We start from the raw sequence: 22,685 nt of genomic DNA, 5'->3' as shown, positions 1-22,685 counted from the left end.
TGGTGAATCTTGAGACCAAACCACTCATGCTACTAGCAATAATAGCTTAGACAAATGGTGGACCTTGAATGTAAACCCCTCATCTACGAAATATCGTGGGTTTAATGTATTTCGATGGAGCGTAGCATCTTGGAGACATGGTGCAGCTTGCTTCTCGTCACGTTTCAATGGAGCCTATCTTGGACAAATGGTGGATCATCCTTCTCTCCATGTTTCAATGGACCCTAGCTTGGACAAGTGGTGGACCTTTGTTTCTCTCTATGTTTCAATAGAGTTAGCTTGGACAAGTGGTGGACCTTGGAACCAAACCCCCATATAAAAGCTGTCATGGTCACTCCAAGTGGTAAGAAAGAATAACCTTTAAGATGTAGCCTTATAGGTTGGACAAGTGGTGGACCTTGAATGCAAACCCCTCCTCTACGAAATATCGTGGGTTTAATGTATGTCGATGGAGCCTAGCATCTTTGAGACATGGTGCAACTTGCTTCTCGTCATGTTTCAATGGAGCCTATCTTGAACAAATGGTGGACCATCCTTCTCTCCATGTTTCAATGGAGCCTAGCCTTGACAAGTGGTGGACCTTTGTTTCTCTCTATGTTTCAATAGAGTTAGCTTGGACAAGGGGTGGACCTTGGAACCAAACCCCCATGTAAAACCTATCATGGTCACTCCAAGTGGTAAGAAAGAATAACCTTTAAGATGTAGCCTTATAGGTTCGACAAGTGGTGGACCTTAACACCCACATATTCTTAATATAAAAACATAGAGTGGAAAAGTGGTGAATCTTGAGACCAAACCACTCAGGCTACTACCAATAATAGCTTGGACAAGTGTTGGACCTTGAATGTAAACCCCTCATCTACGACATATCGTGCGTTTAATGTTTTTCGATGGAGCTGAGCATCTTGGAGACATGGTGCAGCTTGCTTCTCGTCATGTTTCAATGGAGCCTATCTTGGATAAAGGGTGGAGCATCCTTCTCTCCATGTTTCAATGGAGCTTAGCTTGGACAAGCGATGGACCTTTGCTTCTCTCTCTGTTTCAATAGAGTTAGCTTGGACAAGTGGTGGAGCTTGGAACCAAACCCCCGTGTAAAACCTATCATGGTTACTCCAAGTGGTAAGAAAGAATAACCTTTAAGATATAAACTTATAGGTTGGACAAGTGGTGGACCTTAACACCCACATATTCTTAATATAATGACATAGAGTGGAAAAGTGGTGAATCTTGAGACAAAGCCACTCATGCTACTAGCGATAATAGCTTGGACAAGTATCGGCCCTTGAATGTAAACCCCCCATGTACAAAATATCATGGGTTTAATGTATTTCGATGAAGCCTAGCATCTTGGAGACATGGTGCAGCTTGCTTCTCTTCATTTTTTGATGGAGCCTATCTTGGACAAATGGTTGAGCATCGTTCTCTCCATGTTTCAATGGACCCTAGCTTGGACAAGAGGTAGACCTTTTCTTCTCTCTATGATTCAATAGAGTTTGCTCGGACAAGTGGTGGACCTTGGAACTCAAACCCCCATGTAAAACCTATCATGGTCACTCCAAGTGGTGAAAAAGAATAACCTTTAAAATATAGCCTCATAGGTTGGACAAGTGGTGGACCTTAACACCCAAATATTCTTAATATAATGACAGAGTGGAAAAGTGGTGAATCTTGAGACAAAACCACTCATGCTACTAGCGATAATATCTTGGACAAGTGGTGGAACTTTGAACGTAAACCCCCCATGTTTCAATAGACTTAGCTTTGACAAATGGTGGAGCATCGTTCTCTCCATCTTTCAATGGAGCCTAGCTTGGACAAGTAGTGGACCTTTGTTTCTCTCTAGGTTTCAATAGAGTTAGCTTGGACAAGTGGTGGACCTTGGAACCAAACCCCCATGTAAAACCTATCATGTTCACTCGAAGTGGTGAGAAATAATAACCTTAATGATATATCCTTATAGGTTGGACAAGTGGTGGACCTTAACACTCAGATATTCTTAATATAATGGCATAGAGTGGAAAAGTGGAGAATCTTGAGAGAAAACTACTCATGCTACTAGCGATAATAGGTTGGACAACTGGTGGACCTTGAATGTAAACCCCCCATCTATGAAATATCGTGGGTTTAAGGTATTTAGATGGAGCCTAGCATCTTGGAGACATGGTGCACCTTGCTTCTCTTCATGTTTCAATGGAGCCTATCTTAGACAAATGGTGGAGCATCCTTCTCTCCATGTTTCAATGGACCCTAGCTTGCACAAGTGGTGGACCTTTGCTTCTCTCTATGTTTCAATAGAGTTAGCTTGGACAAGTGGTGGACCTTGGAACCAAACCCCAATTTAAAACATATCATGGTCACTCCAAGTCGTGAGAAAGAATTACCTTTAAGATATAGCCTTATAGGTTGGACAAGTGGTGGACCTTAACACCCAAATATCGTTAATATAATGACATAGAGTGATAAAGTGGTGAATCTTGAGACAAAACCACTCATGCTACTAGCGGTAATAGCTTGGACAACTGGTGGACCTTCAACGTAAACCCCCCATGTTTCAATAGAGTTAAATTCGAGAAATGATGGAGCATCCTTCTCTCCATGTCTCAATGGAGCCTAGCTTAGACAAGTGGTGGACCTTTGCTTCTCTCTATAATTCAATAGAGTTAGCTTGGACAAGTGGTGGAACTTGAAACCAAACCCCCATGTAAAACCTATCATGTTCACTCCAAGTGGTAAGAAAGAATAACCTTCAATATGTAGCCTTATAGGTTGTACAAATGCTGGACCTTAACACCCACATATTCTTAATATAATGACATAGAGTGGAAAACTGGTGAATCTTGAGACCAAACCACTCAGGCTACTACCAATAATAGCTTGGACAAGTGTTGGACCTTGAATGTAAACCCCTCATCTATGACATATCATGGGTTTAATGTTTTTCGATGGAGCCTAGCATCTTGGAGACATGGTGCAGCTTGCTTCTCGTCATGTTTCAATGGAGCCTATCTTGGACAAATAGTGGAGCATCCTTCTCTCCATGTTTCAATGGAGCCTAGCTTGGACAAGTGGTGGAACTTTGCTTTTCTCTCTGTTTCAATATAGTTAGCTTGGACAAGTGGTGGACCTTGGAACCAAACCCCCATATAAAACCTATCATGGTCACTCCAAGTGGTAAGAAAGAATAACTTTTAAGATATAGACTTATAGGTTGGACAAGTGGTGGACCTTGAATGTAAACCCCCCATCTACGAAATATGGTGGGTTTAAGGTATTTAGATGGACCCTAGCATCGTGGAGACATGGTGCACCTTGCTTCTCTTCATGTTTCAATGGAGCCTATCTTGGACAAATGGTGGAGCATCCTTCTCTCCATGTTTCAATGGACCCTAGCTTGGACAAGTGGTGGACCTTTGCTTCTCTCTATGTTTCAATAGAGTTAGCTTGGACAAGTGGTGGACCTTGGAACCAAACCCCAATGTAAAACCTATCATCGTCACTGCAAGTCGTGAGAAGAGAACAACCTTTAAGATATAGTCTTATAGGTTGGACAAGTGGTGGACCTTAACACCCAAATATTCTTAACATAATGACATAGAGTGAAAAAAAGGTGAATCTTGAGACCAAACCACTCAGGATACTAGCAATAATAGCTTGGACAAGTGTTGGACCTTTAATGTAAACCCCTCATCTACGAAATATCGTGGGTTTAATGTATGTCGATGGAGCCTAGCATCTTGGAGACATGGTGCAGCTTGCTTCTCATCATGTTTCAATGGAGCCTATCTTGAACAAATGGTGGACCATCCTTCTCTCCATGTTTCAATGAAGCGTAGCCTTCACAAGTGGTGGACCTTTGTTTCTCTCTCTGTTTCAATAGAGTTAGCTTGGACAAGTGGTGGACCTTGGAACCAAACCCCCATGTAAAACCTATCATGGTCACTCCAAGTGGTAAGAAAGAAAAACCTTTAAGATGTAGCCTTATAGGTTGGACAAGTGGTGGACCTTAACACCCACATATTCTTAATATAATGACATAGAGTGAAAAATTGGTGAATCTTGAGACCAAACCACTCAGTCTACTACCAATAATAGCTTGGACAAGTAGAGGACCTTGAATGTAAACCCCTCATCTACCAAATATCGTGAGTTTAATGTATGTCGATGGAGCCTAGCATCTTGGAGACATGGTGCAGCTTGCTTATCGTCATGTTTCAATGGAGCCTATCTTGAACAAATGGTGGACCATCCTTCTCTCCATGCTTCAATGGAGCCTAGCCTTGACAAGTGGTGGACCTTTGTTTCTCTCTATGTTTCAATAGAGTTAGCTTGGACAAGTGGTGGACCTTAGAACCAAACCCACATGTAAAACCTATCATGGTCACTCCAAGTGGTGAGAAAGAATAACCCTTAAGATATAGCCTTATAGGTTGGACAAGTGGTGGACCTTAACACCCAGATATTCTTAATATAATGACATAGAGTGAAAAAGTGGTGAATCTTGAGACCAAACCACTCATGCTACTAGCGTTAATAGGTTGGACAAGTAGTGGAACTTGAATGTAAACCCCCTATGTTTCAATAGAGTTAGCTTCGACAAATGATAGAGCATCCTTCTCTCCATGTTTCAATGGAGCCTAGCTTGGACAAGTGGTGGACCTTTGTTTCTCTCTATGTTTCAATAGAGTTAGCTTGGGCAAGTGGTAGACCTTGAACCAAACCCCCATGTGAAACATATCATGGACATTTCAAGTGGTGAGAAATAATACCCTTTAAGATATACCCTTATAGGTTGGACAAGTGGTCGACCTTAACACACAGATCTTCTCAACGTAATGACATAGAGTGGAAAAGTGGTGAATCTTGAGACCAAACCACTCATGCTACTAGAGATAATAGGTTGGACAAGTGGTGGACCTTGAATGTAAACTCCCTATGTACAAAATATCGTGGGTGTAAGGTATTTCAATGGATCTTAGCATCTTGGAGACATGGTGCAGCTTGCTTCTCTTCATGTTTCAATGGAGCCTATCTTGGACAAATGGTGGAGCATCCTTCTCTGAATGTTTCAATGGACCCTACCTTGGACAAGTGGTGGACCTTTGCTTCTCTCTATGTTTCAATAGAGTTATCTTGGACAAGTGGTGGACCTTGGAACCAAACCCCCATGTAAAACCTATCATGGTCATTCCAAGTGGTCAGAAAGAATACCCTTTAAGATATAGCCTTATAGGTTGGACAAGTGGTGGACCTTAACACCCAGATCTTCTTAATATAATGACATAGAGTGGAAAAGTGGTGAATCTTGAGACCAAACCACTCATGCTACTAGTGATAATAGGTTGGACAAGTGGTGGACCTTGAATGTAAACCCCCCATGTACGAAATATCATGGGTTTAAGATATTTCAATGGAGCCTAGCATTTTGGAGACATGGTGCAGCTTGCTTCTCTTCATGTTTCAATCGAACGTGGCTTGGACAAATGGTGGAGCATCCTTCTCTCCATGTTTCAATGGAGCCTAGCTTGGACAAGTGGTGGACCTTTGATTCTCTCTATGTTTCAATAGAGTTAGCTTCGACGGTGGACCTTGGAACCAGACCCCTATGTAAAACCTATCATGTGCATTCCAAGTGGTGGTAAATAATACCATTTTAGATATAGCCTTATAGGTTCGACAAGTGGTGGACCTTAACACCCAGATCTTCTTAATATAATGACATAGAGTGGAAAAGTGGGGAATCTTGAGACCAAACCACTCATGCTACTAGGGAGAATAGGTTGGACAAGTGGTGGACCTTGAATGGAGCCTAGAATCTCGAAGACATGGTGCATATTGCTTCTTTTCATGTTTCAATGGAGCCTATTTTGGACAAATGGTGGAGCATCCTTCTCTCCATGTTTCAATGAACCCTAGATTGGATAAGTGGTGGACCTTTGCTTCTCTCTATGTTTCAATATAGTTAGCCTATATTAGACAATTAGTAGACCTCGAATCTCTCCATGTTGTCTAGAGCTGAGCTTGGACAAGTGGTGGACCTTACTTCTCCCTTCCCTTAGTTTACTAGCTTAAAAGATTACTATGTATACTTGCTTAGATCTAACTTGAACAAGTGGTGGACCTTGTATTCACACAAAGTTAATTCATTACAAAAAAGTATATGCTAAAATAACATTTGGTTTTTTTTGTTTCAGGAAAGATGGCTCCAAAAAAACAGGTTGCAAGGGTTGCTGTCTCAGTTGACTATACTTGCAATGATGTTAGGAAATAGTATTTGGACATACATGGTATAGAGGGTGCACAATTTCATAAGGTGCATCTATTTATTGCCAAAAAGGAGAATGACAGCTTGTTTGAAGATGTTGGACAAGTTGTGGAAGCATCTGTCTCTGTAGTTGATAGTCATCCGCAGGTGGAATGCATTGACATTCTAGTTCCAATGAATCTAGAATTTCAACTATCTCCAGGAGCATATGCATTGGAGCGCATGTCTAGAAACAAAGAAGAGACAATGTTTTCTCGAGGATGGAAGTTTACATAATCAAATCCAAACATCACAGCAGATCAACTTCAAAGCTCCATCATTGCCACACTACAACGAAAAAAGGTGAAAGCTTCACGACCACCATCCACAAAGAAGCAAGCAAAAGTGCAAAAAGTAGCACCTAAGCGAACTAGTTCCATTTTGGATGTAGACAAGGCATCTTTGGCATCCTCATCAACAGAGGGTTCAATGTCAAAGATGAGAATTGTAGATCCAGATGTTTTAGAAGCTGAGGCCATGAAAGGACAAGAAAAAGATACAGGTGGAATGAATAAGTACATAAATTATTTTCCTTTCCAATATAGGGAATTTGATATCCCTATTCAAAATTGTTGGCTTGCTCCTGATCACTATAATGCACGTATTATGGATAAAAAAACACGCTGAAAGTGTGTTATTTGGATTTTCACGGAGTACGACCAAGCCTGCAGCATGTGCATATTTGATGCCTGTTCGAAATGCAAAATCAAAGAAGGGGACTCCTTTGGCTGTAGAAGAGGTAGAGGAGCAAAAAATTAAAGATTATCATTATTGGATTCTTGATGGGCAGCATTCAATCTATGCTGCAAAAGTTTTGCTTCACAATGAACAAAACAACAAAGAGGTATTTGAAAGACTGATTAGCGTGTATAAATTTAGAAAGGCTCGCATTGTTGTGAATGCTCCTCCATTTGTTGCAACTGCTATATCTGCCATTGCAAATGAGGAGGCTCAGGCATTGTATGTCAAGCAACCTTACAGCCAAATATTGAGACATTTACGGAGTCAATGGATCTTCTCAAGACGACCACCAAAGGCAGCAAGTGGAATTGCAGAGGGACATGCATCTCGTGCCGGATGGGATGTAAGTTATTTTCTTTGTCTTTTTGATAGTGTTTAATTAACAAATCTTGCTCAACAGTTTAACTATTTCTCTATTTCTTTTTAGGCTTTTCTTCGATTGGCAAGAATGAGTGTAGCAGCAAGTTGGATTGCTAAATAGGCACACATGGTCACGTACTCTGATTTAGTTTATGATTGCTGGATAGAAATCATTGAAAAGCTAGAAGAGGAGAATAAGAAACCCCCAACAACTGTATTTAGATACCTTTGTGGCCTTGAGGAATCAGAGGTAAAGACTATTCAAGAAGGGATTAGAGATGAGAAGATTTTACTGTCAAAGAGTGCAAAGGATCGTGACGCAACTGACATGTATGATCGAATCAAGCAGTTGAAGCAAGACAAATTGATTCAAGATGCACTTCTTGAAGGTTTCAACAATTTGAATGAGTCTTCACCATGTAAAGACTGGGAGGAGGTGGTCTGTGAGGTCCCCACCCCGTCATATCAAACAACGGATCTGATGGTAAACCTGGTGGCCACTAGATCTATAGAGGAAGCAAACAAAATGGTTCAGGGTTCAACTAGCGGACGATCTCTCATCACAAAGTGAGTTGAGTTCGAGCCTACTAGCAATGAGATCTAGCTCCACCTCGCAGGGGAAGCGTACTTAACTATCTAGCGATCCTAAGACCCACCTTCCAAGAGGAGAGAAACCTCGAGTGCCTTTTTCCCCATGTTTCAGAGGCACGTACTCTCGAGGATTCGCCGCTCTAGGGGCAATGAGTAATACCAATATTGAGTAAGCACTATGGGGACAGAGAGTTCCCGACCAATTGGGACCACCCATCTCGTAGGCTTTGGCAACCCGAGCCAAGCCCCCACTTTCCACCCCCACACTCACACTTCATCGTGTGACCTAATTACTACCACAAAGGTTGTTCAACATAAATATTCCTTGTTTAATTCCGAATCACATGGTTCGTTAAAACAACCCTTCAACCAGTATTGCAAACAACACCAAGACAGAATTCTAGTAAAAATTCTACTCAAATTTATTCATAAAAATTCCAATGTTCTGGAGGTACAACATCCCCCCTCCAGCGAGAGTTCACTCCTCCCGTTGTCGGCTAGCTGCCCATACAACTAGGTATGTCCACCGCATAGAAAGCACGTCATGGACACTCCCACCGCATACAAAGCACCTCATGGACACTCCCACCGCATAGATAGCAAGACGTGGGTTCCCACCGCATAGAAAGCAAGTCGTGGGTATCCACCGCATAGAAAGCAAGTCGTGGATTCAAGAGCCCTAACGAGGAACTCTGCCCCCTGTGATCAGTAGGGGGGTCAGGACTAATTCAACATTGGAAATAAAATGAACATGTCGAGCTAAATTTTCCCTAGCAAACATTCTTTCCTCTTGCAAACAGCACATCCATCAAACATTACCTTCCTACTTTAGAACTTAATGTATAATGATTTCAATGCCGAGGTTTCCGTCGGATTTCTCCAACATGTTTGGGGATATAAGCATTCCTAACTAGCGTATGCAGTGTTAATTTAAACAACTTGAAAAAAAAAAATGATCTACCTCTTCCACTTCTTCATCGATGGCCCGTGAGATGGCCGGTATTTGCTCGTCCATGGGAGCCTTTCCCTTTCCGTTGACATTGCTCGTTCCTGCTTCGCGATCATGGGCACCACCGAAGCGCGTCCTCTTAACCGGGGCCATTTCTCACTACTTTAAATGATTAGCTTGGGGAAAGAGCTAAGGTTCACAGCAACATAACAGTCCAATGGGTAGATTAGTGACATCAATTAATCTCTCCTATATGAGAGTCTAGATTTCTTTCATAAAGCAATCATTAAGGATGGCACATGATCCTATGGGAACCGGCTCTAAGATAATTATTTGGCTTACATGATCAAGAATAATTAGGATTTCATTATTGGAATTACCAGAGAATTGGATTAAGTATGATTAGACTATTTCCTAGCAATTAGATGATGCAGATTTACCCTATGCATATGTGTGAGGAAAAACCAATTCTTAGAGACTTATTGACGGACTAATTTCTCCTTAATTACGTCTTAATGCATAAGAGAAATGAATTCAATTAAGCTACAATGTTAATGAGTGATTACAATAGTGATTCTCTTCAATCTGCACAAGTACTAGCTTATCGATTAATTACTATGCTATCTAGAGAGAGAAGATTCTGATAATTATGCTCTAATCATTAATCGAGAGTGAAGAATGGCTGATAATTTAGCTATGGGATAATGATTACATAATAGAGTACGAATAAGGAGAATTTAGAGAATAGTCATAGAGATTTTCGGTTAGGAATAGACATAATGTACGAGAAATTTTGATGGTGGGAAAAGGGATTTTCAGATGACATTAATTAAACTGTCGTTACCGTGATTAAGAGCTGGTAATCTTCTCGATTTTCTGATCTAATCGAGCCTCTTGAGATGAAAATTCGGCAGCACCTCCCTCCTAGCTTCTTCTTCAATAGGTGTGTGATTCGGCAGCACCTCCCCAATGTATGTGGGTGTGTGTGTATGCACTGTGTGTGTGTGTGTGATCATAAGTGTGTGTGTGTGTATATGCAGGTCTTTAAATAGGCGCCTACAGGCTGAAAATCGATCTGGGTTGCTAAATGCATCTGGGAGCTTCTCCAGTTAAGCATGGCAAGTCCAGTTCTCTGCCCACCAAGTGTCAGGTTGGCTTGGTTAACTGGTTCTGAGACTGAGTTGCAGGCTTGGAAGCTTTCCCAAGACTCCCACAAAGCAGGAGGGCGCCCCCTAGCTGCTAAAGCTGATCTGGAGTGGCCTGGGACCTGTTCCCACATAGTCCCGGGCCCCCGGTGCCTTCCCGAACAATTTTTAGGAAATTTGGTTATAGGCTAAAACGGGTCATACAAATCGGATTTTGATGCCGTAAATTGCCATAAAAAGCTTCTAACTAAGGCGTACTGGCCCGAGTACCTGCCATATTTAGCAGCCCCCGGGGTCCAAAAATGCATTTTTCTCAAATTCGGGGTACGGGTGCAGATTTTCGAGACGGTCAAGACTGGACGGGTCGGGTGACCAAAAACTTACTATTTTTGGAAAATTTTCACAAAAATTATTTAAATTCACATTTTAAAGCTTTATAACATTCTAAACATCATGGCACTGACAGAATCTGAAAAATGCTAAAAATAGTAACTTATTCCATTGTATTCATTTCGTGGTACAAGGGTGCTCTTGTGATCGGGTCAGAGACCTTACAGCCTCCCCAACGTGAAAAATTTGAGATGTCCTCATCTCAAGAATGAGTTTGGGTAATCTTTTAAGAGCGTCGACTCGTCTTCCCAAGTTGTATCTTCTTCAGGGTAATCCTCCCATTTTACCAGATGTTCTGTGATAGTTCTGCTGCATAATTTCCTTTCTCTTGTTTCAAGTACATAGTCAGGTTGGAGCTCGAGAACTCCTTGTGCTGGCATGACTATCTGATCTGAGTCCAAGAATTGATCCGGGTTGGGAATATAGGGTTTGAGTAAGCTGACATGGAATACATCATGAACCTTCAAGTTTGCAGGTAACTTTAGCTTGTAGGCCTGGTCACTTATAACCTTAATGATCTCAAATGGTCCACAATATCTTGGGCTAAGCTTCTTATATCTGCCTAGTGATAAGTTGCTTTTCTTAGGTCGGACTCGTAGAAAAACCTTATCTCGTTCCTTGAATGTCCTTTCCGAACGATTCTTATCTGCATAGTGCTTCTGTCTATCCTGAGCTGCCTGAATGTCCTGGCGAATGGCTCTAGTCTGGGCTTCCATATCTTCTAACATCTTTCTAGAGGCTTCTACTCTGATGGTTGGATCTGAAAAGTTCAGTGGTGCTAAACAGTCTTGTCCATAAAGAGCTTTGAAAGGTGACATTCCAATGCTTCTGTGTTCGGAAGAGTTATAAGCATATTCTACCAAAGGTAGATATTGTAACCACTTCTTTGGTTCTTGCGAACAATAGGCTCTGAGAATGTCCTCGATGACTTGATTAACTCTTTCGGTTTGCCCATAAGTCTGCGGATGATATGCTGTGATGAAGGCTAATTGTGACCCAATAGATTGGAAAAGAGAGGTCCAAAATTTTGATGTAAACTTGGCATCTCTATCGCTGACGATACGCTTGGGTAGACCATGTAACCTAAAAATCTCCTTGATGAATACTCGACTAATATCTGAAGCAGTAAAGGTTGTCTTTACGGGTATTAGATGAGCCACTTTTGTGAGCATATCAACAACCACGAAAACAGAATCATAACCTCCTGTAGAAGGTAACCCTGTAACAAAATCCATACTGATGCATTCCCACTTCATCTGGGGTATGTCAAGAGGTTGAAGTTGCCTTGGTAATTTGATCCTTTCCGCCTTTATCCGTTGACAAGAAAGACATTGTCTCACATAGCGAAGTATGTCTCCTTTCGTTCCAGACCAGAAATAACTCCTTCTGACGGCGTGAAGAGTTTTAGCATAGCCTGGGTGTCCGGATGTAGGGCTATCGTGTGCTTCATATAGAATGGCCTTCTTTAAAACTGGGTCTCTGGGTACACAGAGTCTATGTCTATAGTAAAGACATCCTCCCATAAGAGAGTAATCTTTCGCTTCAGGCATCTTATTCTGCTGGACTAATGAAGCCATACGTTGGTACTCTAGATCTTCGAGGGATGCTTCTTTGATTCTATCCCAGATAGGGTTATTTGGAATAGAGATAGCTCCGAGAAACGATTTTCGGCTAAGACCATCTGCAACTGCGTTTTCCTTCCCTGGTCTATACTTTATGTCAAGGTCATATTCCTGTAATAGCTCTATCCATCGCCGTTGTCGCATATTGAGAATGGGTTGGGTAAAAATCCACTTTAAACTCTTGTGCTCTGTAACCAACTGAAACTTGCATCCAAGAAGATAATGTCTCCATAACTTCAGTGCATGAATAACTGCTAAAAGTTCCAGATCATGAGTAGGATAGTTCTTCTCATGATCTCTCAGCTTTCGCGAAGTATATGCCACCGGTCTTCCTTCTTGAGTAAGAACTCCACCTAGAGCGAATTTGCTAGCGTCTGTCGCTACTTCAAATTCTTTACTGAAGTCTGAAAGCTTTAAAATAGGAGCTGAGACCAAGAACTCTTTTAGCTTAGCAAAGCTAGACTCGTGCTCGGTCTTCCAATCGATCCTCATTCCTTTCTTCAGGAGTCCCGTCAAAGGTGCAGCAATACGTGCATAATCCTTGACAAAAATCCTGTACCATCCCATTATTCCAAGAAATCCTCTTACTTCACTGACAGTGGATGGTTGAGGCCAGTCAACGATGTCCTTGACTTTGTCTGGGTCCACTGAAATCCCTTCAGCCGAAATGACAAATCCAAGATAGTTGACCTTTGGTGAGCAGAAAGTGCACTTGCTCTCTTTAGCGTAAAGCTGGTGTTCTCGAAGGAGATTAAGTACTTTGCGAACATGTTCTTCGTGATCTGCCTCGTCTTTGGAATAGATCCGAATGTCATCAAAGAAAACCAAGACAAAATCATCCAGGTAAGGTCTGAAAATATCCTGCATAAGTCGGTTGAAGCTTGCAGGAGCATTTGTTAGACCAAAAGACATTACTGTGAATTTGTAGTGCCCATACCTAGTATTGAAAGCTGTCTTCGGAATATCTGATTCCTTGATCCTGATTTGGTAATATCCTGACCTTAGATCTATCTTTGTAAATATTTTGGCGCCATGGAGTCTGTCCAAAAGTTCGTCAATCCTTGGAATTGGATACTTGTTCTTGACAGTTACCTGGTTCAGTCCATGATAGTCTATGCATAGCCTTAAGGTCCCATCCTTCTTCTTTTGGAAAAGAACTGGAGCACCCCAAGGAGAAGTACTGGGTCGAATTAATCCTTGCTCAATGAGTTGCCTAAGTTGTTCTTTGAGTTCGATGGCCTCCGGAAGTGACATTTTATAAGGTCTTTTTGAGATAGGTTCACACCCAGGGATAGTCTCAATCTCATGATCTACCTCTCTGTGTGGTGGAAGATTTGTAAGGTCCTCGGGGAATACGTCATCATACTCCCTCAGCCAGTCTGGTCGAAGTGAGGTATCTGATTGGTCCACCTTATTGAGTTTAACTGCATATATTTGCTGACCCTTCCTTAGTCCCTTCAAAAGTCTACTGGCCTTAACTAGAGTAGCCTTAGGTCTCCCATTTTCCCCTTGGATTAAGGCTTCATTACCCAAGTTATCTGTAAAGGTAAAATTCCCTTGTGCACAATGTATGTGTGCCCTATTTTGCTTTAGCCAGTCCATCCCTAGTATCCCATCAAAGAATCCTAAGGGTAGGGTTCGAAATTGGGCAGAAGTTGGGTGTCCCCCTAAATCAAATTCAATTTTGCCTACAGAGTGTTGAGATACTACCTCCTTGCCGTTTGCTAACTCAACAACTAGCTTGCTTGACGGATACTTATCTAGCTTAAGCTTCCTCATGCATCAGGGTGAAAGAAATGAAAGAGTACTGCCACAATCTATAAGGAAGTTAAGTTGTTCACCTCTTAGAGATACTGGATATGAATGACTACGTATTGCTCGCAACCATTGGGATTGTAAATTGCAGCATGTAGGGTTGCTCTCTCCACTGCTTCATCTCCCACAGTTGGTTGAACTACTGCGGCATTTACTCTGGCGGTAGCTCCACTCCCTCGCCCTCTGTTCATTCTTCCGTGTCCTCCTCTTCCATTAGCTTGGCCACGCCCACGGGTATTCAAGGGTATGGCATTGGCGTTGGTTGCATGAATGTTCCTAGGGCAATTTGATCTGTAGTGTCCATGCTCGCCGCAACCATAGCATTGAACATCAGGGAACTCCATGGTTGTAGTGGTAGCCACAATAGGGCACTGGTTATAGGTTTGGTTGGCTGGTCTGTTGTCCCAAGCAGTGTTCCTTGCCCTCTTTGACCAATGATTCCTCCTGTTTTGATTAGCCTTTTGTACTTCGAGAGCTAGAGGTTTAGCCCTCAACAAGGCATCCTGTAGCGTTGACGGCCTGAGAGCTTCCAGCCGAGTGTTCAATGGATCGATTAGTCCTTGACAGAACCTTGCCACCTGTTGTTCCAAGGTCATCTTAGGAGCATATCTCCGAAGAGTGACAAACTTTGCATGGTATTCTTCGACCGTTGAATTCAGCTGCCGAAGTGAAAAGAATTCATTCATTCTCAAGGTCCTATAGGCAGGTGGTAAATAACGTCCCATTATTGCAGCTTTGATGTCTTCCCAGGACAGGGAAGATCCCTTAATATCCATGTCCCTGCAATGTTGCTTCCACCATATCTTGGCATCGCCAGTTAGGCGGAACATCGCAAGCATGGTCTGATTTACGGGTTGGGTTCCCGCAGCTTCAAAGTAATCGTCCATGGCTTCCATCCATACTTCCGCATCTCTCGCCACATTTGCCCCCTCGCCCTTAAAGACCGGAGGTTGGGCTTGTTTGAGGAGAAGCTTCTTCTCTTGCGCTGCCGAGTACAGAGCAACAGGCGGTACCTACATGGGTTATACGAAATTCTTGCTACCGTTACTTGAATTTCAAGAGACACGAGACTTTGATAAAATTCAAAATTCCACTTTATCAAGAGACAGAGATTCAGAGACAAAAAGCACTTTATTGATGGAAATTTATTACAATCGAAACCCCTCAAGGTTTAGAATGACTGATGACCGCTTATTACATGGCTTTATGTATTTGCGTATAACATACGCCTAGGAAATGGTATTGACATGATGCACTATATACTTCATTCGTGTAATAGTTCTTATATACATTCTTGAGGGGATAATAAACTAAGATGTCGGGCCGGAGTTCCGCTTTCAGTAATCCAAAGGTTTTGACTCGATTTGATGGGATCACATTGGTGACCTTCTCCAAGAGCCAGTCGTTGATGGTTTGGTTGGAGTTTCCCGAAACAGTCTGATCCAATAGTGTGGGCACCAAGTAGAATATCTCTATCACTCTCAACTCTTCTCCCCAACGTATCTTCTTCAAGTCGGTAGCCAGGCATCCTAGCTTCCGAGCATTGATGTAGTAAACCCCTCCTGGAAATGTCCAATCAAGTTCCCATCCTTTGTCAATGCGAGTGGAGTGTGGCGTATAAGCCTTCAACAGTATCTCCATGACATCTCCCCTGAACTGGTAAACAGGGGATCTTCGAGCTTGCTCATAAATAAGATCAACACTTGGAACTCCCGATATTCGAGCACGGGGTCTTCCTGCAACACCAATGCAAGGAATTCGGATCAACTACCTATATACTTTCAGTTCCTTTTAAATGTTCAAACAATACGACTTTATTTTCCCAGCCTAACCTAGGCTCTGATACCAGGTGTGAGGTCCCCACCCCGTCGTATCAAACAACGGATCTGATGGTAAACCTGGTGGCCACTAGATCTATAGCGGAAGCAAACAAAATGGTTCAGGGTTCAACTAGCAGACGATCTCTCATCACAAAGTGAGTCGAGTTCGAGCCTACTAGCAACGAGATCTAGCTCCACCTCGCAGGGGAAGCATACTTAACTATCTAGCGATCCTAAGACCCACCTTCCAAGAGGAGAGAAACCCCGAGTGCCTTTTTCCCCATGTTTCAGAGGCACGTACTCTCGAGGATTCGCCACTCTAGGGGCAATGAGTAATACCAATATCGAGTAAGCACTATGGGGACAGAGAGTTCCCGACCAATCGGGACCACCCATCTCGTAGGCTTTGGCAACCCGAGCCAAGCCCCCACTTTCCACCCCCACACTCACACTTCATCTTGTGACCTAATTACTACCACAAAGGTTGTTCAACATAAATATTCCTTGTTTAATTCCGAATCACATGGTTCGTTAAAACAGCCCTTCAACCAGTATTGCAAACAACACCAAGACAGAATTCTAGTAAAAATTCTACTCAAACTTATTCATAAAAATTCCAATGTTCTGGAGGTACAACATCCCCCCTCCAGCGAGAGTTCACTCCTCCCGTTGTCGCCTAGCTGCCCATACAACTAGGTATGTCCACCGCATAGAAAGCACATCATGGACACTCCCACCGCATAGAAAGCAAGACGTGGGTTCCCACCGCATAGAAAGAAAGTCGTGGGTATCCACCGCATAGAAAGAAAGTCGTGGATTCAAGAGCCCTAACGAGGAACTCTGTAACATTTAATGGCCTAAAATCTTATGTGTAGCGGAAATTAGCATGAACATAGTGAGCATTTCATTAGAGTTGATTCCTAATGAGAATTACAAGAGTGCTTGGGTGGAGAGAGCAACAAAAAGCATAACACCTAGTTAGATAGCATCGACAATACTTTCAAAAGAGAGAGAGCAATTAAGCTATTGACAACAGTTGAGGACCGGATTTGCATGGAGCCGGTCCCCCCTCCAAAAGGCTTTGTATTATGGTTTCTCCCATCAAGAGAGACATTGTACAATACAATTCTTTGTGTTCCTTCAAGACGAGCTAGTGCAATGAAGATGGAAGCTTCATACACCAAGCAAAACACTTAATCAATCACAACTTGAATTATCCCCGTTCTCAGACCCAAGACCTCACACACCTTCGAAGATGGTGAGAGCTAGCAGGGTATGAGAGTAGATTGAGAGGAAAAAGAAGTATCTTACGAGAAAGAAGTACATCTCCTCACATAATCACTCATATTAGCATAGCTTAGCTTAGTAATTAGCTTGGTAGAGAAGATGAGCATGCATTGAAGCTTGGCTCTTGGTTGGATTTGCATCCACATGCCAAGAGAGTGTTGATGTAGGCTTCTATCTCACAAGCTTGGAGTAGGTGATGAGCTCTCCATTAAAGCTTGGGAGGAGATAGAGTATTTTCCCTTCACACATGGTCAAGTGTGTGAGTGTGTGTGTCAATGCCAAGCAAAAAATCAGCCCCCTCTCTCTCTTGGGCGAGCCCTAGCTGCTAAGTTAGTCTGGCTTTTGCCTCATTGGACCTCCCCAGGTCAAGCCAATAGGGATTAAGCAGCATAAGTGATAGCCTTCTGACATGTGTCCCCCTTTCCCCTTTTGTGAGAGCTTTAGATAATTAAATAATTAAACTAAACTCTCATTGGACCCCTTTGCCTCCTGGCCAATAGGAATCAGGCAAGCCATGGGGCTCCTGAATGCTCATTGGACCCCTTGGGAGACTGCCCAATAGTCTTCTAGGACACTTAATTCTTATTGGTTTCTTTTATTAAATGTTTTTAAATTAATTAAACTAGATTTACTCTAGCCTAATTCTCATTGGTCCACTTCAAGGGTCTTCCAATAGGAATTGGGCATACCTTGTGGGCATCTGGCCTAGGGAGCTGACATGTGTCCCTCATTCCCTTTGTGTAAAGGGAGCCTGTGTGTGTGTGTGTGTGGCTTTCTCTCTCATCCCCTAGCTTTGGGGCTCGCCCCCTCCCATGTAGGGATGTAGAAAGACTTTTTGGGCACACACTAAGCATCCAATTTTCCCTAAGGTTGACCTTTGGACACAACCTTTGAATTTTGGAACCTTAGCATTTTGGAAGTCTTAATGGGCTGAACCTTAGGGTCTTTTTAGCCCGTTGTTTCACATGGCTCTTTTGCAGATGGCCCCCCCTTTGGATCCCTATTTTCCCTCCTTTGGATCCCTATTGTGGCCGGTCTGCTAACTTAACCAATATTCTAGCTTTTTCTCCCTTGGCACTTCCCCACATTAAATGATCAGTTTAATATGAGAAAATCATTTAGGAGAATTAGATATTGATTATTATGACATTACCTCTCTCTTGAAATCATAGTCGTCCTCGACTATGGTGTAGAGAAGATAAAGCATATGCATGAGTCCTTTTCTTAGCAGGTAGAGGATCCCTATGTTACCCTACGACATCATTCCATAATGGATGACTAGTCCATTTGGCGCTTGAGAGCCTGAGGCTGCCGCAAGCATGTCTGCACCTTAGTCCTATCAGTCTTCCATAGTAGAGTGACAAGCTCTACTTGGTGTTCGGGAGACGTCGTCTCCGCAAACTTGATCTAAGCATGCATACTACTTCATTTTTGTGCACAAATAAAGAAAAAGAGAGTCTTATAAGACAAAAAATTTTGTTCATTTTTAACATTTTGTACATTTGCTTACTCTTGGGAAGCATTGTAAGCATTGACAAGGTTTAGGTTATCCTTTAATTGTATGCCTTGCATCCATCTAGCATCTTCAAAAGGATAATTCTTAAACTTAATAAGATATCGTCGGATAGTCTTACCGCCTCTTAATACCTTGTCTTCATGTCGGAGAATGGACTCGGGCTGCAGCACCTCCTCGTGGTCCTCGATCTCCGGTGGGTCTTCAATAGTTGGTTCTTGAGGTGGCTCTCCTTTGTAAGGCTTTAAGAGGCTCACATGAAAAGCATTGTGTATGAGCCAATGATTGGGCAACTTAAGTTGATAGGCCATCTCATTAATTGGCCTAAGAATCTGGAAGGGACCATAGTACCTTTTTGCTAGTTTAGCATAGTACTTTTGGTGGCCCGTAGGATTCTTGCCCGTCGTGTGCCTTAATCGAGCCTTGGGAAACTTTAACAAGACCCAATCGTTTTCTTTAAAGGCTTGGGCTCTTCTGTGCTTGTCAGCAGCAGCCTTTTGCCTTTGCTGTGAGATAGAGATAGCATCCTTAATCTTTTGGAAAGATTCTTGTAGGTCTCGGCTATACTCATCTGCAACGAAGATCTTCCCATGTACCTTAAGTAGCAAGGGACTTTTTGATCTTCCCTCAATTACCTCGAAAGGTGCTTTTCCTGTAGAAGTATGTACAGTGTTATTGTAAGCATACTCTACTAAGGGTAAGTACTTCTCCCATTGAGATCTTTGATCTACTTCCGTTACATAGGCTTTTAGTAGATCGAGAATAGTTAGGTTAGCTATTTCACTTTGGCCATCAGTTTGTGGATGATAGGCCGAAGAGAAGTTTAGCCTTGTTCCTAAATTCTCAAAGAGACCCTTCCAGAAATTACTGGTCATTCTAGGATCTCTATCCGACACTATGGACATTGGCAAGCCATGGTACTTGAAAATTTGTGAAATGAAGAGGGTTGCCATTTGATGGGCTTTGATAGTCTTTTTGACAGGGATAAAATGAGCTTGTTTACTGAACCTGTCTACTATCGTCCATATTCCCGTATTCCCATGGATAGACTTAGGCAATCCAAAGATAAAATCCATGGATATGCTCTCCCATGGTGAATTAGGGATTGGCAAGGGTTGAAGCAATCCAAGTTGCTTCCCTCTATCAAATTTTGTCTTTTGACATACCACACATTTGGAAACATAATCATGTATGTTCACTTTCATGGTAGGCCAATAGAAATATGTTTCAATTCCCTTTAGGGTAGACTGAATCCCTCTATGCCCCGCATATGGGGGAGCATGAGATTCATACATTACTTGCTCACGTAGTGAGTTAGTAACGCATAGTCTATTGCCATAGAGAAGATAACCATCTTGTAAAGTAAATGGTTCTTCTTTCTTCCCTAAGGCAAGGGCTGAAATCACATCTCTAAAATCGGGATCAATAGCATACTCATCTATCATTAAAGATAGATCATTGTGAGTTGCTATGGAAACCGCATTCACTCTCGGTCGTCTTGAGAGTGCATCGGCTACTTGATTATGCTTGCCAACAATGTGAGCAATATGAAAATGAAATTGCGAAAGGAAATTTGCCCACCTCATTTGTTTGTCGGAGAGCTTGGTCTGCGTCATGAAGTACTTAAGACTTTGGTGATCCGTTCGCAGAATGAAAGGAGTCCCCAATAAATAGTGCTTCCATGAGTCTAAGGCATGTAGAACTGCAAGGAGTTCTTTTTCGTATATGCCTAGAGCTTGCTCAACAGGGTCGAGCCTTCGACTCTCATAGCCTATGGCGTGCCCTTCTTGGAGCAAAACAGCCCCAAGGCAATCACCACAAGCATCACATTGGACCTCAAATGGTTTTGAGAGATCCGGTAGTGTAAGCACAGGTTGAGAGATAAGCTTTTCTTTAAGCTTTTCGAAAGCATTGTTCTCCTTAGCAGACCACGTATACCTAACATTTTTCTTTGTTAGGTCATGTAATGGTCCCGCAATTTGTGAGAACTTTTCTATGAAGCGTCTATAGTATGCACACATACCTATAAAGCTTCTTAGTTCATGAAGATTCCTGGGTTTAGGCCATCCTTTTATTACCTCTAACTTGGATGGATCCATTTGGAGTCCATCTTGAGAGATAATGTGACCTAAATATTGAATCTCTTGCAAGAAAAATTCACTTTTCTTTCGATTAACATAAAGTTTATTCTCTCTTAAAACTTGAAATATTACCTGGAGGTGTTGCTTATGTTCCTCTAATGAATTAGAGTAGATGATAATATCATCAAAGAACACTCCAGTGAAGGTTCGATGAGGTCTGAACAGCTTCTCCATCAAGCGGTTAAATGTGGCTGGTGCATTAGTCAAGCCAAAAGGCATGACAATGTATTCGTAAAGACCAAATGTAGTACGAAATGCGGTCTTTACAATGTCTTGATCAACTATCCTTATTTGATGATAGCCACTTTTTAGGTCAATCCTACTGAAGTAGGTCGATCCTTGTAGCTTATCAAATAGGTCTTCTACCCGTGGAACGGGAAACCTATTCTTGATAGTGATCCTATTTAGTGCTCTATAGTCGACACACATACGATATGTGCCGTCTTTCTTTTGCACTAATAGCACAGGTGAGCAAAATGGAGATGAGCTAGGCCTAACCATGCCCTTCTCAATTAACTCATGCACTTGCCGCATAATCTCCTCTTGTTGAGCTTGAGAAACTCTATAAGGAGGTTTGTTAGGCGGTGAACTTCCTGGAAGAAGTTCAATTGCATGGTCGTCATTACCTCGTTTAGGAGGTAGCTCAGAAGGGATGTCGTCAATAAAGACATCTTGAAACCCCTTGAGAAAATTGGATAACTCTAATTCCTTTTGGTTGCTTTTATTTTCTTTTGCTAAAGCATTAGGTTCATTTTGAGAATCTTTAACAAAAATCATGTACACGGAAATAGAGCTCTTTATTGACTTGTTGAAAGCTGGTGTATGTACAATGGGGATGGTGTTACCCATCTCCCTAGCATCTATATACATGTCCTTTTCCCTGAACTTAAAGGAGATTCTCCTTTCAGGAAATTTAACATGGGCAGCCAGACGGTCAAACCATGGTGCCCCTAGGATTACATCCTCATGCTTGAGAGGAGAGATAAAGAAATCCTCTTTGTCCACATAGCCTTGGACATGAAGCCTCAATTTCCCGATTAAGGGAGTGACTGAAGCTTCTTGCCCCTTGAAGGCACTGTCTGCGGATAGGATATCTCCCATCTCGTAGGATTGTATGCCTAGCTTGGTGGCTAACTCCATAGATATGAAATTGTGAGTAGAACCAGGGTCAAAGAGAATAAAAGCATCATGTTCTCTTACCTTTCCCCAAGCATGGCATAGAGGAGATCCTTTGTGGTGAGTTTGGTGAATCTCCTCCTCTTGGATTTCAACCAAAGAAGCTCTAGGAGGATCTTGGCGGTTGTTCTTTTGGGGACAAGCGCAATACGCATGCCCTTGTTCGCCGCACTTGAAACACCGGTTATCTTTACGATAACGCTCAAGCTCTTCAGGAGAGAGTTTATTCTTTCCTTTGTAAACTCCCTTCTCTTTAGCTTTGTTGGAATTGCCCTTAGGAGACTTTTGGACATTGTCCTTCCCCTTAGGCTCATTGGAACCTTTGTTTTCCGGGGGCTTATTATTTCTTTTACCCCCCGTTTGGAAATTGATTCGCGAGGCCACCATAGTATGGTGTATTACCGCCGATATGGTACGTGGCCTTTGGGAGTTGACATACTCCGCCATTTCTTCGGTTAAGCCCGCACAAAATTGTTGCTTTTGCTCTCCAAAATCCAACTTTTTGAAGACAGTGGCTTTGAGTTGTAGGTCCCAAAACTTGTCTACATATTTGTGGATGGATTCATTGGGAGAGAGCTTTAAGCTTCGCCATTCGGTGAGTACTTTGTCTTTGGCATCGGTGGCCAAAAACTGCTTCATAATGGAAGCTCTTAAAGCCTTCCATGTTCGTGGAGCTTCACCGTTGGCTCGTAGGCTAGACCACCATTGTCTGGCGGACTTTTGAAAGTGCATAGCTACATGGCGTAGCTTAGAGGACTCCGTGAAGCCCTCATCTCCAAACGCCGCATCGAATTGCTGGATAAAGGCCAAAACTTTGTCTGTAGCACCGAAGGT

The sequence above is a fragment of the Adiantum capillus-veneris genome, chromosome 8 (genome assembly GCF_014529385.1).
Source record: "Adiantum capillus-veneris isolate H3 chromosome 8, ASM1452938v2, whole genome shotgun sequence".
NCBI classification, from domain to species: Eukaryota; Viridiplantae; Streptophyta; class Polypodiopsida; order Polypodiales; family Pteridaceae; genus Adiantum; species Adiantum capillus-veneris.
This window is presented reverse-complemented; position numbering follows the sequence as displayed.